Genomic DNA, 17,562 nt, shown 5'->3' on the forward strand with positions numbered 1-17,562 from the left:
AGGTGTGTTTTCTGAGAAAGCTTCAGAAGCAAAGAGAATTAAGCTTGAATGAGTTCTAGATTTACTCCACGTTAATCTCCTGGCTATTTATCTGGAGTCATTATCCTTGAGCACCAGTGACTGCCAGTGCCCTTCTTACCCTTCTGAGCAGAGGTATGGGAGTACACATGCACTGACCTGCACCTCAGCGGAACAGCGATAATATAGTGGGTCGTAAGGGCTGGGTGAGGGAGGTAACTGTCCGTAGCAGATGGGATTTGTTAATTCTTTGTTCTTAAGCAGAATCCTGCTACTACTGAGAAAGGAAAAGAAAAATCATGATTTTTTCAGCATCTGACTGAAACAAGCAGAATTCCTGAAATATCTGACGAATGCCTACTCTAGTCTACAGGGACGCAGGAATCCCATATGGTGTATGCTTGGGGATGAAATAGAGCTGGACCCTGAGGCACAGTGACCTAAAAGTCTTAAATGTGCTGGTTTGATTTTTGAAGAGGCAGAAGCAGCTACAAGGTCAGTATCCTTGTCTTCTAATGCCTGAGGCTTTGACGTGTTATTCAAGGCAATAATTTTTTATCTTGTACCTATGAGGAGTTAAACAGCAGGTTTTTTTGCTTAGAGGAAATAACAGCAAAACTTTGCCCCTGTCAAGAAAGAAGACATGGTATCTTAGTTAGCTAAATGACAGAGTTGGTTAGCTCTTCTGCTAGTGATGCCTCAGAAGATCTCAGTGATCATCAACAATAAAATAGGCAAAGGTTTGACATATATATAGGACAGATTATTTCTCTACAAAGGGAAGGATATATGCACAGTGCTTACTTTAAACTTCGGGTATTCTTCTTACTGTTCCCCATTAATGAATAAGATTAGAATTTAAGAAAAAGCTTTTTAATCTGTAAATCCAAGCACCTCAACAGAGAAAAGTTAATATGCAATGATGCAATCTGTTTCCTCTATCAAGGATGCTTATTACTGCACTTCCAGACGATGAAGTAGCCTGTGCTACAGCTAGTTAAGCTCACATTTTCTTAAAAATGCATAGAGATTTAGTCAACACCTAGCAGCGCATTGTCTGGAGAACATGATCGGATTATCTTCCTCATATCAGGAGCTATTGAACAGATGTCTAAGAATGCACTCCGAAACAGTGTAAGCATCCCTATTTATCTAACAATAAATTGAGCATCTTTTGTAGCAGGAGTGCTGCAGAGAAGGGAGGAAGAATTTGTAACAAGAGAACATTGATAATTTGCAAATCCTGAAAAACTCAATGTGGTATTTAAGAATTGAGCATGGGTTTTTGGTTTTTTGTTTGTTTTTTTTCCTGGCTTAATCATCATCACCAGTGATTAAAGCTTGCCTAAAAGTTGTAAAATCTTTTTGGCTGGGATTTAATTAAACAATTTCCTTAGTGAAGAGCAAAGCAAATTAGAATCTGGTTTGTACATTCCTAGCTGTATAGCATTTTTGGAGCTCATGCAACTAAGATTCAAACAACAGTATATTTATCTTGAAATCATCACAGAAGATTCTGAATATTTGCCTGTGTAAGACCAGCTGAATAATAAAGAAGCACCTTATATATATGTCTACTTTCCTGATTTTGCTGACATTAAAAGTACTGTGAGAAATAACTTGGAACACTCTGAAGTTTTAATGTATTTTGATGTAGTAAGACCTTTTTTTATTACTTCCTTCTTTGCTTCTATGTTTTTACCAATTCCTCTCTGACATTCAGATTTCTATGGCTAAAATGGACCTCTGTGCATCAGTCTCCCTCCGTAATGCAAACCAAAGAGCAACACACTGCAATTTCTGCAGCTAGTGGAGAACTTAATGTTGAATTACAGCATTTTTTAAAAGGACATCCTGGCTTGCTTTTCCCTCTGTTACAGATTCTGTTCGATTGCCTCAGTCCTTATCTGTAGGTATTTTGTCTTTTATTAGTTCTTCAGTATACCAAAAGAAATATGTTTCATTAAAATTCACATGTATTGCTGTCTTCTAAATAAAAGATACATTAACTTTATGGTAGTTAAGATGTGCATTTTACACATAGTATCTTGATGGTATTAATTAACTCCACACCTGGTAACAACCTCAAGAAAGAGTTAACTGGGCACACAGACATCCTTGTGATGTTACCATTTTATCTGGGGCCAAAGCTGAAGGGCACTGGTGTAACAAGAAGAGCAGCTTGTTTTGCTGTGGCCTGGCCTCTCATTAGACATGTTGATAAAAAAAAAAAAAAATCATCGATGTGTTGTGCTTGTGACACTTCCAGAATTTACAGTATTGAGTAAAATACGGAAACTGGATGTTTATTCTCAAAAAAACCCTGCCTCTAACGGAAAAGATTGACTTTAGTTGTAATCCCTCCCCTATCAAATATAGCCCATTACTTTTAGAGGAACCACTATGTCTCAACAATACCAAACAGCGTTCAGTGGTGACTAATCAGAGTTCATTGCTTGCTAAAGCTGGTGAAAGTCCATACTATCCCCAGATTTTTCTTTGCCTTCAAATGGGAATTAATTCCTGTGCTATTCTGGTGCTACTAACAACATTAGTGATGTGATATTTTCTGCTTGCTGCCTCCTGCTTTGTCAATGTTGGTTTTTTTTTTTTGTTTTTTTGGGGTTTTTTTTGTGTTTTTTTTTTTTATTCTTGGTATCTGTGTTGAGTTTGCATTGCTTAAATGACCTCTCTTTGTTCTTTTTCCTCTCCCTGAAAACAGAAATGCTTCCCTCTTTTCCAGTTGATCAAGGCTTAGAAACGCACTGCCTCAGGTATTTTGAGTCTCTTTTGAGTTTAACCTTGTTTGTCAGGAGTCTTGCCAGGCGCCTCAGGATGTGAAAGAATCACAGGCTCATAATCTGGGAATAGATTTTTGTGTTCAAACCCAGACTGAATTGACTTACTGGTTATATAGGGTACGAGGGAATACACATATTCACTATGTCTGTCTTCAAGTCAGGGGTTTGCTAAAGCACAGGAGGAGAAAAACTTAAGGTTTATGTTTTAACAGAATTGTCAGATAAGTTCTGCTTGCCAATTTTTAAAATTATTTTTTTATATACCCAATATTCAAGTGGATGTTTTTTGATGCCTAATGTTTTCTACCACACTGAATGACAATGTCACATTCAAACTAATAAAAGGTGTCTGATCACAACACATATGGTAGTTGAGTATTCTTTTGGTCTGAGCGTTTTTTAACCTGAAGATGAGTAGATCTGAGTTTGGATGCAAATTTTGTCAAAACTCATTGGACATATCACTTGGGCATAGTCTATAATAGCATTGGTCAAAAGCCATGCAATTTCACTGGGAACCTTGGGAACACTTTATCACAGGGAGAGAAAATGCCCTTTGTGGTGACATTACTACCATTTGAGCGTGTGGTGTTAATCTTACCAAGGTACCATGTGCTAGACAGACATCTTAACATAGACCAACAAAATGGGTTTTGAAAGGTGCAAATATCTAATAATTCTATTTTTTTCCTAAGTTTCATGTGCTCGTGTCCCTGCACCACCATTTGCTGTAACATTTGAGCTTTTCAGCCATGTTCATCTTCTTACAATGAATACTACCAAGTCCTTACTTTAAAAAGGTGGAGGTTGGTGTTTGGATACTGTGGGAGAACTAGAATATAGAGGGAGTTATTGGAAGTATCTGGAGTCAAGGACAGCTTGGAGAGCCATTAATTTTTATATTTGATGCTTGGCAGAGCTGAGGATGAGATCGTGGGAAAGTAAGTTTCCCACATACAACAACCAAGGTTTAGGGGAGCTACAGGTCTGTAGATTGGGAGAGCATCAGGAAATGGTTTTTGGAGGCTTACAAATACATGAGAAAGGTAGGATATTGAAGGCTTTGCAACAAAATAATTTCATGCCATCACTGACATACTTACTAGATCACAAAGAACTGAGACTAGTTTCAGTGTAGCTGCCTCTTCTAGTTGCAGTTTAAAAAGCTGAGGAAATTATCCTTTCATCCTTCTTTTCTTCTCTGTGGCATTCATTTGAAGACCAAGTTCCATCTGGCAATATAGAAATCCCATTTATAAGCCACCTTGAATTCTTCACAGCATTTTCCAAATTGAAAGCATTCGAGAGTTGTCAAACATTGCGTGTTGACACATATCAGTGCTTCCTACATTAGACATCTTTGAACTATTGGAGTTGTATATCATCTCAATCTTCAAGTATTTGAGCATGAACATAATTAGGGGTCTACTTTTGTTAAACAACCAAATCTGAAGAATAATAGTTTTCTGATAGTCCAGTTCATCTCACAACTGGATTCAGCCCATCAGAAAGTACTTTAAGGTATCCAGGCTCTCTAATGAGCAGTGATATCTCACTCAGTCTGAGAAAGACCTTTGTGCTCAGAGAGCCCGCTCTGCAGCTATGTGTGACAGACGACCTGGTTTAGATTTTGCACAGTGATGTTCCTAGGGGACATCTCTGAATCAGCACCTGCCTTGATGAAATGCTGGCCGGATCCCTGCCTTGCAAGGCCCTCCATGTCCTGACATCTGACCACAGAGAATGATTTCACAAACGGGTAAATGTTGTATCCAGACTGATGCAGGGAATGGTTTCTGATGTGCGCAGCCTATGGACATAGCAGAAGGATCTGCTCACTCAGAATCAGTTTCTCTTGTGATATCTAAAAGCACATCTGCTGAGGAAAGCCTAGTTAGTGGCTAACTGCTTTGATTTTCAGGGCTGTTGAAAGAATGAGATTGCTTTTACTCACAAGATGCCTTCCATCCTTCCCTTCACCTCTAATACAACATTCCTGTTCCAAACTGCTGAGCTGTTTTTGCTGGAAATTTCACAAAAATAAGCAGTTTTGGCAGACACTGAAAAAAAATTACGGTTACAAAAAAGAAAAACTGTGTCCCACTGAAGACTGTGGGGAATTCTTGCATAATTTGATCTAAAGCAGCCGCTGTGACTCCTGTTCCAATTACTGTTCCTTTTTGACAAATCAAGGATAACTGATGTAGAATTAAACTACTTGGGAAGCAGAATAAATCACAGTCATCAGGCTGCAGAGCACTTCATTAAGTAAGTTAAGCTATCAGCTTTCCATGGAAAGAAAAATAACAACAACAACAACAAAATCTTTCAAACAAAGCAGATTTGAGAGGAGAAGACAGCATCAGCCTAAAGAATTCAGTGGCTGACAGGATGGAGACAGCTACAGGCTTGGGTTATGAGATCTTCCTCCTCTGCAGGGTGCACACTCTTTGTGGCTGTGTCAGATCTGGCCTTGCCTAAGAGCGTAGAGCACTAGTCAGGGCTACCGTGAAATGGCACAGCACTGGGGGTGGAAAGTGGGAAGGGATGTGAAGCCAAAGAGTTGGTGGATGGTTTGAGGAGGTAAGGATCTCATAAGATGTAGATGATGGTTGAGGCCTAAACAGCAAGTAGACTGAGGATGTGAAGGAGAAAAAAAGAAAAAAAAAGAAAAAAAAAACACACCAAAAAACCCACCCAAACCTTTTCCTAGCTTTGGCCAGGAAAAGCTCCTTGGTTCGGTCAGGAGGAGTTTTTTGGTCATGTTAAGACAAATGAGTGGTAAGAATGCAGTGAGAGGAAAATGAAAAGCCCGGGGGATATTCCCAGAGAGGTGCTTTTTGCTCAAGGAATATGGTAATGGATGCAGAAGGTGTTTTTTTAGGGTTATGCCAAGCTGTCTGAGATGCAATGAGGCAGATGAGGTGTCAAGTGGAACAAGAGGACCAGATATGTTGCTGGCATGAGCGCTACAGATTTAGCAGCCCAAGCCTGGTGAGGTGAGATGGGGAGGAGAGGTGTGATCCTCTCACCAGAGGTGTTTCCTCGCACCGCTTCAGATATTTGAGCCAAAAGTGGTTACAGGATGGGAAAAAGGAAAGTGTGGATTGATGCCTCCATTCCCACCCTAGATGTGGGCATAATGAGTATATTTTCTTGATCATGTATTGATCTTAATGCTCACAGAAAATTATATTCTGGTAGCTGCAGAGTCTGAAATCTTTCATGTTCAGATACAATTAGACATTGCAAGCTTCTGTGGTACTAAGGTCTCCTAGGGCTACTTCTAGGATAAATGGGCAGGTCTGTCTTCATGATGATTAGATCCAACAATTTGGTGATGTCGTCATTTTATTCTAACAATTAGATTGAGTGCATCTACCTACTTCGCGTACACTGAACAGTTGTCAGAAGACGGCTTTCAGCAAAACCTAATTCAAAGCAACCACGTACTACTAATTTAGAAATTCATCCTAGTCCTCTACCAATTTCATGGCTTTTCCAGATCTCTCAGTGAATTTTTTTCTATCTCTGGTTTTGAATATAAACAGATGGAAGATTTAGAAAAAAAGAAAAAGGAAATGCTGTGTGATTTCTAGCTCTTGGTAAATACCCAGATAAATTGTCCTCAATAGATTAAAGAAGTAAGCTCTTAAGAAGCTTATCTAGCCTCATCTCCTACCATTGAACCTTTATTTTTGTAGAATCAGCACTGATTTGATTTTTTCCTGAAACTGCTTCCTGAGTGGGCTGTCTTTGCAATGTGTAGCTGCGCACAGTGTGTGCTTCAGCGAGTGCTGCTGATAAATGGGTAGCAGCTCTGAGGGCAGCAGGTGTTCACCTATCACTTCAAGGACTGGAAGAGGAGAGGGCAAAACAGAGAAGGAGAGGCTTTAAAAAAAAAAAGCCCCCCAAATGATAATGTAGATGATGTGAGATTCTGAAAGCTTATGAGACAGTAGGAAGCACACAGTGCTCATGCTAGCATATGTCTGATAGCAAACTGCTTAATCACTTGGAGGAAAGAGTGAAGACGAAGCTCTCAACTTTGTTGTATTTTGCTCCTCGTTTCAAAGGGGAAAAATCAACATAATTTTTGGTACAGTACCAAACTTCCTGAAACGACAGCTCTGCAATTTTGAAACAGTGGATTAAAACATACATGGACTCATTCAAGGCCTGAAAGTTTAAAAAAGATTACATCAGGGGCTGGAACTTTAACTCAGATATCCCCAGATAACCAACTGGTATACATTAGCACTGCTAACTTCCAGGCCAAGCGTGTAAGTTGGGCAAAACAGTCCCACTGTGGAAAAGAACTGTCATGGGAAAAAGTGCTGGTAGTCTAGGAGGTTCAGTCATCCTGCAGAGCTTTGCAGAAAGAAGGGGTGGTGTAGATTTATAAGAAGTAAGGAGGTGCCCTTCATTTGTGCAACATGAACCCAAGCTCTCTTTGAACTTTCTGGTGCTGAAAGTTTCCCCGAAAGATGAGGAAACCCTTTGTATGATGGGAACAAATGATAGCTGTATGCCTCAAAGAAGTAAAAGATGTGAAGGTTGCCTTGTGTGAAACTGAGACAAAAGCTTCCATGAAAACTCTTCAGAAAGTGAATATAATGAACTTTGAGGTCCCTCTGTGCAGGCCTGCATAAAAGCTTTCATCTCTATCAACAGATGTACCCTTCTTCTTGCAGGAAAGTTAAAGAGAAAAATCCCATTTACCCATTTAGTGTTCTAGTGTGAATTTTGCAACCATTTCCACACCACAAAACTGAAAAGGTCCTACCTTACTTGGACAACTCTACTTTGATTCCAACACTGTTGGCAAACCCTGCTCAGAAAAAAAAGTTCTTGATGTTTCCAGTTACTCACTTGCAACTGTATGGATCTAGTTTTCCACTTGCACAATTTCCTTTGACTGCTGAAACTGGTAAGAATTGCAACTGGACTGGTAAACAGCAAATCCTGCTGCTCTTGTTTAATTGTCAGTGATGCCTGCTTATGTTTATTTTGTCACTCTGTCATGGTGGTCACTACAGAAACCCAAAAACTGAAGACATGCATGGATTCTGTCATGGCACAGCCTTTAAAAATTTGCATTTGAAACTAAGTAATATGGTCTTCAGCAAAGTTGTGTGCAGTTACAAATACATCAGACAACAAAATCTATGAGTAAAAGTCATAAATCATCTAGAGTTTAGTCCAGAGCAGGAAGAAATGCCTGCTATGAACACATTATTTCTTTTTAGGTGGTCCATTGCTGTAGCAATGATGGGAAACTAAACTTCATGACCACTTTCCTAAAAAAACTTAAGAAGGCTTATGAGACAGGAGTAAAGAAAAGTTTCCGTAAATGAATCAGGACCACATTTTGAAAGCATCGGGGGTCAGATGGTAATCCATCTGCTAGAAGACTGTTTAAATGTCTAAATGTATGTGTACTTTGAAGAATTGGGTCCTAAGTGATGTGTTTATTCAAAATCCCATTGTAAAAGAGACCCAGCCACTCAGAAGTCTACTCCTCTAACCTTTCATAAAGGGATTCACATTGTCCCATACAGTATTTTTGATGTCAATAAATCTAAGAGGAAATATATACAGAATTGTGTCTTTTAAAAATACAGCTTTTTTCTATACTGATTGGAATACAGTCAACTCGTGAGCTGAACCGAGCTTTTATAACATGCACAAGTGATTGTTGCTCTTATCAGTGTCATGGCAGCAAACTCTGCTGCAATGAGGCTTCCTGGGGCACACCTAGCTTGGACCTCCAAGTGAGCCACAAGATTGTCTCCCCAGGATGTAAGGGTGCCCAGAAGAAAAACAAGTGGGAGTAGTAACCGTAGTAAGGCTGAATGACCTGCCTGTGCCTTGTCTATGCCAACAAGAGTTGTGGTCCAAACTCCCAATTTATACTCATTATGGCTTTGCTCATGCAAACGTTGCATGCTTGTATTACAACAGGAACAGCTTCACTGAGCTTCTGTGGGGCGACTATACAAATTTAATTGTGTATGCAAGTCTTTGCAGACCCACCTAGGGAAATTCACTCCAGCAGAGAGTGCCAATGTGCCATTAGTTATGTTTTAAAGACTTAAGAGGGACATAAATGATGCATAACTTTTAACAGAGGTTGTATACACAGATATCCATTTCAATAACATTGTTAGTGCTATTTGAACTATTTATAGAAGTGCTTTGCATTCAGTGGCGAGTTAAAAAAGAAAAGGAATCTCTGCTTTAACCGACATCTTAAAGGGATATTTAGAAACTTTACTACCGTTTCCCCTGAGGCCCTTCCCATGATAGCTGGAATACTGAGACATGGAAGGTTAATTAGTGAATATTTGTAAAGGACTTTGAAGATGAAAAGCTTTTTCTCTCTCTCTCTTTTTTTTTTTTTTTTTTTTTTTTTTTGATTATGAAGGTGGGATTTCTGACAGCTTCTTTGTTTTGCATGCTTCACTGAAGTGGTTTGCTATGAATCCGGTTTCCTGCCAGATTTTCAGTGGTGGGTTTACCCACTCTGCTTTGTCAGTGGACCTGCTGCTGCCTTTTGTTACGTTGCTGTATCTCCCGTAGGTGCCTGCTGATGCAGGAGGACGCACACCGCCAGCAAACACCTCTGTGGGCCAAGTGGAAGAATCTCCCTTTCTAACATTAAAGCCCACCAGAGTTTTTCCTTGACATCAACAAGCAACAGAAAAGTAACATTGAAACCCAGGAAATGAAGCTTATTGAACAAGATCTGTGAGACTAACTCTTCTCATCTACAAAGGCAACCCACACTGACATTCTGCTTCTGCTTAGCATAATACATCCTACCCTTGCAAGATTGAAAAGATGTGACAGCAGCTTTGCCTCTGGCAAGTTTGTCAAAACCTTCTTTCCCTGAAATCCCATACAAAACGACAATATTTAGAGAAAAAAAACAAGTGCTAAACAGTCTGCACTAGTGCATTTTATTCATTTAAACAACTAAGAGCTCAGCACCAACAACAGTCTAATTCTAAGAGCTTTCTGCTGTTTCAATAAAGAAACTTCCCCTTCTCTTCGTTAAACTTATTAGGTCGCTCTTTAGCTACCATATACACTTCCACAGGAACTGAAGCACAGAACAAGGCAAACAGCAGCCTCCTTCATCCCTCAAGTTAGTATATTTTCATATTCAATAAAATTAGTTAATGTTATTCTGCCAGCAATTTTGATGTGCTTAATTTATTAAAGCTTTCATTAAGGTAGACCACTGTAGTACTGGAAAATTTTATACTTAATGGAAGTAGATTTACGAAACAGGTTATATTGGTAAAAATATGTTTTGGGGCATTTACACATTTGAATGTGTTTATAGCTGAGACATGAGGATAGCTTGAGAAGATGCAAATATAACAACCATTGGACTTCATCTTAGCCACTGCTAGTTACTTTATTGTTTGTCTGCTTTGCTTATGCCATATAGTGAAATGCACCTTCCCTATAAAAAGCATCCAGGGCACTATGACAGAAACCTGTCATTAGAGCAAACCAGCAATGTTACTGAGAGAGTTTCTACTGAGATGGAGCAATATGCAGAGTGAGAATTTTCTAAAGGTACAAGCTCCCTCTAAAATGAAAACAAGGCATTTCCCCAGCAAAGAGCAAATTTACAACCAAGAAGCCTCTTTAGCCCAACCTGTGTTAAAATATTTATTGTACAGTAATATGATGTTGGAGGGAAGGAATTTATACCACATAAATAATTCTCCTCTTTTTTCTTGAAATGACATTATAAATTATCACTACAAGTTTATCGAGCACTAATTTCTCACCACCTATGGGTAAGCAGTCGCTCTCTATATATTTATGTTTTCAATATAAAGAGTGTCCCTATTACATATTTCAAGGCAAAAATCATAGTCAACATAATAGAGGACAAGCCATAAATTTGTAAACTGATATAAAGCACTGCTGGCTCAGTGGATGTAACTCAGCAGGACTGCAGTCAGACCCCATTGCATTATATTCACTGGAGAGCTGAAGCAGCCCCAGCAACACGGAATAATTCTTCTGCTTGGTGAATGGCAGTCATCTGCGAAAACTGTTTCAAGGGTGGCTGGAGACAGGCTTGCCCTCTCATTTCCATCAGCATTATTAAAATTCTGTCTGGGTGTCATCAGACCAAAGGTCTATATAACAAAATATCTTTCCCGGTGGCTAAAAGTAGGTGCTCAAGGAAAGTGTTTGAGAAAGAAGGCATCCATGCTCTTGGGGTAATTCAGTTCATAATGAACCTATTCATTCATTTCCTGATAGCCTCTGGCTAATTTTTTGGTATTTCTTTGTGTGAGAAAGCATAAATTTAAGCTGTGGTCATTAAATTAGTTTGAAATAGATATTAGTAGAATAGCAGTCTTTCACCTGGGAGAGTTTTCTGAGCAAACATTTTGAATAATAACTTCAATACTCAGAAACCCAGCATTGAGGATGGAACATCATCTGTGAGCCCATTAAAAACACTTTGAGGTAATACCTTCTCTATGTAAGCAGCTGATCGGCTTGCAGAATAGGAAATCACATCCTGCAAGATGTGCTTGTGTCCTGTTCTACGTGCTGAGCAAAGCTCTTTGCATGGAAAAGTTAGACCAGAAGACCATGTATCCAGCATCTCTTTGCAGAAGGCACACTTGGTACAGGGGTCTTTTCTATGCAAAATCTGACAGGTTGATTTCAAAGGGACCTAAGTGAGCTGAGTACCTAAGAAACCTTGCTAAGGAACATGCAGTACCCAAAATCATCTGCAGCCTGTGTGTAGTTCAGCGACAGAGCTAATGCTTGTGAAATTAGTGGGCCTTATAAAAGGCTGCTGTCACCTCAGCTGAAGTCTTAAACACGGGCTCAAAAAATGATGTCTATAGGTGCTTCCTCCAAACTGCCTCTTCCTACAGCCTGTGTTTCAACCCCCCACTTCCAGGCGAGGTCTACAGGCACTTGTTTTCCTTTGGCACTGCCACAAGGGCACTTGCTACGTTCTCCTCCACTAAAGAAAATGAGTCCATAGGACCTTGGGAAAGTGTGGCTGGAGAGATGTCTGGAGGAAAAGGATCTGGGGGTTCTCATTGACAAGCAGCTGAACATGAGCCGGCAGTGTGCCCAGGTGGCCAAGAAAGCCAACGGCATCCTGGCTTGGATTAGAAATAGTGTGACCAGCAGAAGCAGGGAGGTGATAGTCCCCCTGTGCTCTGCACGGGTGAGGACACACCTGGAGTATTGGGTCCGGTTTGGGCACTTCAACATGAGAGAGATATCGAGGTGCTGGAGCGAGGGCAGAGGAGGGCAACGAAGTGGTGAAGGGCCTGGAGAACAAATCCTGTGAGGAGCGATTGAAGGAGCTGGGACTGTTCAGTTTGAGGAAGAGAAGACTGAGGGGAGACCTCATCACTCTCTACAGCTCCCTGAAAGGACATTGTAGAGAGGTTAGTGCTGGGCTCTTCTCACAGGTCATTAGCGATAGAACAAGGAGGAATGTCTTTAAATTCCAACAGGGGAGGTTCAGACTGGACATTAGGGAAAAATTTCTCCCAGAAAGAGTGGTCAGACAGTGGAAGAAGCTGCCCAGGGAGGTGGTGGAGTCACCATCCCTGGAGGGGTTTAAGGGTCATTTAGATGAGACGTTGGGGGATACCGTGTAGGGGAGAACTTTGTAGAGGAGGGCTGATGGACTCGATGATCCCAAGGGTCTTTTCCAACCTGAATGATTCTGTAATTCTATGACCATCCAAAGAGTAAATCTACCTAATGCTGTCCACAACATCTTCAGAGGGCTCAAACCTTTGTAACAAAACAAAATAACAATATGTATAAAGGAGCCCAGTTGATAGCTTAGGAAATAAAATGCTCTGTGTGTGCACATGTGTGATTGGTCACTCAACAGTGATCAGATCTTGATGCAGATGTATTTTAAAGAAAATGCCAGTTTTCCCAAGCCAGTCAACCAGCTTCTGACATGTCTTTCCTTAGCTCATTCCTCCTCTCTTTCTGTCCTTAAAAAAAATGTAATTCTTCCATCCTGACAGCCCTTGCCACACAAACATGTATTTGCTCCCTCCTCTTAGGCAATCCTACACCAGATCAGGTTGTGTTTCTTCATCTCATTCTTCTTAAATTAAAAAAAAAAAATTTAAAAATTTAAATTTCATTACCTGTATGTAATATGCTTTCCTACTTCCCAGGGTCTTGAGAGTCTAGATTTGTGTTAGATGCCAAGAAGCAGCCAGGGCCACCATGGAGGTCTCTTCAGAATTACTTTGGGTAGTCTGAATTTGTCACCTCCACCCTCCTGTCTCCTTGCTCTGTCTTATTCCTGCAAACCAGCCTGGTAGAAATCCTCTGAGCTGGCCCCTCTACCGGCATTTCAATGGACTCATGTCTGTCTGAATAATGATTTTAAGCTTCGCAGTGAGTGTTGTACCGCTGGGAGAAGTGACCTATTGATCTGAACCAGCTTCTAGTGAAGGGAAGTGTTAGAAAGCCAGTGCAATTAGCACTCTGGCAAGAATGCTTACAAAGATGAATTTGGGATCAGTGTTACCTCTAGTAACTACTGCCTAATCACATTTTGTTTAATTAATGTAGATCACTGTTTCTCCCAGGAGTTGCCTGGTGCCTGCTTGCCTTTTTGTGTTGATTTCAAGTACCCATGGGAGGCAGCCTGACCATCAAGTAACTATGAAGATGTACCTTGCTGCTGCCTACCTCACGGTGGGGGAAGGCCTCGTTGGTGTACAATGACTTTCCTGGCAGGATTATCAACATGGTTTTGCATTGATACGAAGCAGGGGCAAAAGCAGCTAGATTTTTAGGTGGAGGGCAGCTGCATGTGCTCTCGTATTGTTCTATATTATTTATGGAGATGCACCTCAGAGGCCTGCCTGTTGCTCTCTGTGGATACAAAAAAAAACCAAAAACCAAAAAAGCTAGGTTCCCAAAGATCTCAGTTTTTGGCACACAGGCATTTTGTTACTTTTGCTCACCGACAAAACTGATGTCTGACTGAGGTTAGCTTTGTTGACTTAACACCCAAAACCCGAGAACAATTCAGAGCCTCACTTGTTTATAGCCTATTCCAGCATCATTATTCACAGCAAATCATAGAGTGGCCAGATTTTTTTTAGGCAGATCTCCATTGGATTCTGAACCAATAAACCAAGAAGTTACTGGAAATAATTTTGCATTAGCAAGCCCGAGGTACCAATATACTAATTTTTAAAAGTATACAGAGGAATTATTTGCATTAGGCAAGACCATAGCTTTTCTAAAATGGCCATTTACTGAAAATAGCTTTTTTTATTTCTGCAGTGGGATAAATCTATGCTGGAGCCTCCTCATATGAAATAGAAAGTCTGGATAAAAACTTCTTCCCACCAGCAGCTTAATCATCACGAACGAAAAACGAACCCAAATCTCTTTGTCCTGACACTCTCTATTTGCATTATTTCAAAACTCTTCACAGCATCATCTGGACAATATTGCTTTTCTTACAAGACATGAAGAAACCTAATAACTGAGCATCAGGGAAATGGAGCGCTTCACAGTAACACACAAGAGCTTCTGAGGGCAGGAGGATGTCACACTTGTTACGACACTGTCACTGGTGCACTTGTCACCAAGGGGTACGGTCGTGTCCTTTGGCTGTACAAGGCCATGTCAGATGTCAGCTCTATCATGCATGCAATTGCATTGCAAAACTGCTGAAACTAAACCACCAAAGAGAAGGATTAATTTTCCATCGGATCAGTGGAGTGACCTTTTCCAGCAGCAGTCCATACTTAGGTTGGATTAAATGTACCATGAACCTGTACTCCAAATGGACTGGAAAATAAATCGCCTATGCAAGCTCGTTTTTTTCTGCTCTGTTTGCTGGGAGACCTATTTTAAAGCTATGTATGTTGTGGACAGAGCTTCTTCTCCTTCCAAGAGAGGGCACTATTAGCTTTCCTTCTGCTTCTCTCAGAAGCAAGGGTAATTGTAGTAGCCTTGTTGGCTGGGCTCTAAGTGCCAAGCCCAAGGTACAGGCACCAGAAACTACACAGACTTTGCAAGCTTGGTTTCCTTTTGGAAATTTAAAACAGCTGCATGTGCTTTTTGCCCTCGTGCCATGGCAGGTCCTGGCCGCAGGGGAGAGCACTGTACCTGGAGGACCTCACCACTCTTCTGTGCCAGCCTAGTTACATTTATGCCTGGCCCAGCTTGGTCTAACCTAGCATGGCTTGGTCTCTGTGGGCAGCAGTAGAGGTCATGCATTGCTGTATTTCTTATCCATAAGCATTAAACTTACATGCAGGTCTTCTGCTTCTGGTGATTTAATAGGTGCCAAGAGTTAGACGGAAACCTGTACAACCAGCTGTGACCTTTATTAGCTGGACTTGGGCTTGTTAAATGAGTGCCAGTACAAATACTGCTAAATAAAAGCTGCCTGTAAGAGAAGAATAACCATCTCTTGTATCATTACTACTGAGAGTGACAGTGTCCAGTGAAGTCTGGTGCAATATGTAAGTCTGTGCCACCCCAAAAAAGAAAGGCAAAAAAAAAAAGTGCACCAGCCCATATGATACTGGATAAAGATGACAAACACCAACTGCGCTATTTCTGAGCTAGTTTGGCTTCACGGCGCTGTAATTCACCGAAGGCAGTGGTCTCTGGGGTTAACACATGCATTAAATAACATTCCTTCTGCTCTCTTTAGAAAGAATGCAGGATTTAAAGTAAAAAGCTTTCTGCAACAAGAGGTCTGGTGTTGAACTTCACACAGATGGTGCTTATTAGAGAGGTTTCAATTCCCAACAATTTAAAGCACCACCTGATCTGTAATTCTGGCTCCTCTCTCAACTGAACAGCAACAATAATCCACAGTGTGGGACTGGGGGCTTACTCCCTCATGTATACTTACTGGTGGGCTCCAAGCAGGCCACCTCATCCTGTGAACAAGGATGTGGGGAGCAACCCTGCTGAGCACCTTGAGCAGGACATGTCCCTGGGTGCCTGTCGTGCCAGTGGCACACCTCCTGGGGGTCTGCCATGGGTCTGACTCCGGTGGGTGCTGACACAGGAGCTGAGCAGGAAACATAATGCAACTTTAAGAAGGCTGAGTCACCTTCTCTGCCGTTCCTGGCATCTGACTTTGGTAACTGCAAGCTCGCTCTTTCTTGCCAGACTCATGCCTGGGACAAATACCCCTTGTCAAATGCTGCTGAAGTGTTGCCCCACCTGGCAGCCTTAGGACAGGAATAAGCAAGGCCATCTATGAATGGTTTCTGCTGCAACGTGACTGCCCCAAAGAGCACCGGTGAAGCCCTTACATGTTCAGTGCTGTGTAGGCATGCAGGTCTACCCCAGGTGCTATGGGACGTGGCACAGACTACGGCGGTGGACCTTCTCGGAGCACGTTGGCTCCTTTATTGGCTGCTTTGGAAATTTCTTATGTGAGCTGATGTGATTATTTCATGTTCAGATTAGTTCCCTGAAGGCTGGCTTTATTGCTTTCCTGGGTTGAGCTCAGGAGTGCTGAAGGGTGAGGCTCAGTGCTGCGGATAATGATGAAGCATGTGGAAGAGACTTGTATTCCCCTTCTATCTTTAAATAGCACTTTTCTTTATCTTATCTTAACCTACCATATCCTGTGCAGGCAGACAGTGGGGTTAAAGAGCAGCTGTGTTTCTTTGGCTGTCTTCTCCTTTTGCACCCTTTGTCACTTTTTATGTTTATTTGAAGTTGGCTGCACTGCGCTCAGTGGAATTTCTGAATGCTTGTCCTTCCCAAATACCCGCACTTTTCTATATCTACACCATTCCTCACCTCAAGTTCCTCTCTTTCGGTGCTTTGACAGTGGAATTTAGCTCCATCAATGTCCCCACCTCTCTGGAGCAAGTACTGAGGCATTGCTCTGCCTATGTTATCCTACCTGTGAAATACAGAGAACAGCAGTTTCCTGTCTGACAAAGACTTTTGAATTGGTGTATGGACGTATAACTTATACTTCCGTTTCCTTCTTGATATTATTATTCTTCATAGTATCAATACTAACTTATACATAATCCTCCCAAACTAGCTGATGACTAAAGAGGGGGGAAAAAAATCATGTGTCAAAAGAGCAAAGTTTTGTTTAATTACTTTTATTAAAATAAAAATATCATGCATTAATACGCATTAGACATTTCTGAGAACCAGTAATATGAAGATTAAGACTACATCATTTCTGCATAAAATAGGTTGAGCTGGTAAAACATGCAGCCTATGTACTGGAAGGGACTGGATGGAAAAATGAAAAATGAGAAAGGTGCTGTAGTGGCTTTTTTTTTTTTTTTTTCTGTGTATAAAGTTCATCTATAAAGACAAAAAAGGTTTCATTTACTAATCATGATACCAGGGACTTATCCAGGCTGAATGTGTATTGACAGTTCCAGCCCCTCTCTTCTTTAATGTCTTGTCAACCCAGTGTATTTAGCTCTGTTATGTTGAGGACCCTGTAAGTCCTTTAATCTTTGTCTGCTACATGTTCCACCAGGTGGATAATTAAACACTCAAGGGATGCTGGGGCTTCACTTGACTGGCTTTGCTAACGGAATGTCTCTTTCTGCCCAGTGTAGTACAATTTAAGTCACCAATGTGACTCTGGTCAAGACTTTTATTTTGCCTTTCCTTACGAGGGAGTCCTGCGTTGCTGTTGCACAGCTCATAGCTATGCAATTTGGAAATGGCCAGCAGTATG

This window comes from Athene cunicularia (assembly GCF_003259725.1).
Source record: "Athene cunicularia isolate RWA chromosome 2 unlocalized genomic scaffold, athCun1 chr2_part2, whole genome shotgun sequence".
Taxonomy (NCBI): Eukaryota; Metazoa; Chordata; class Aves; order Strigiformes; family Strigidae; genus Athene; species Athene cunicularia.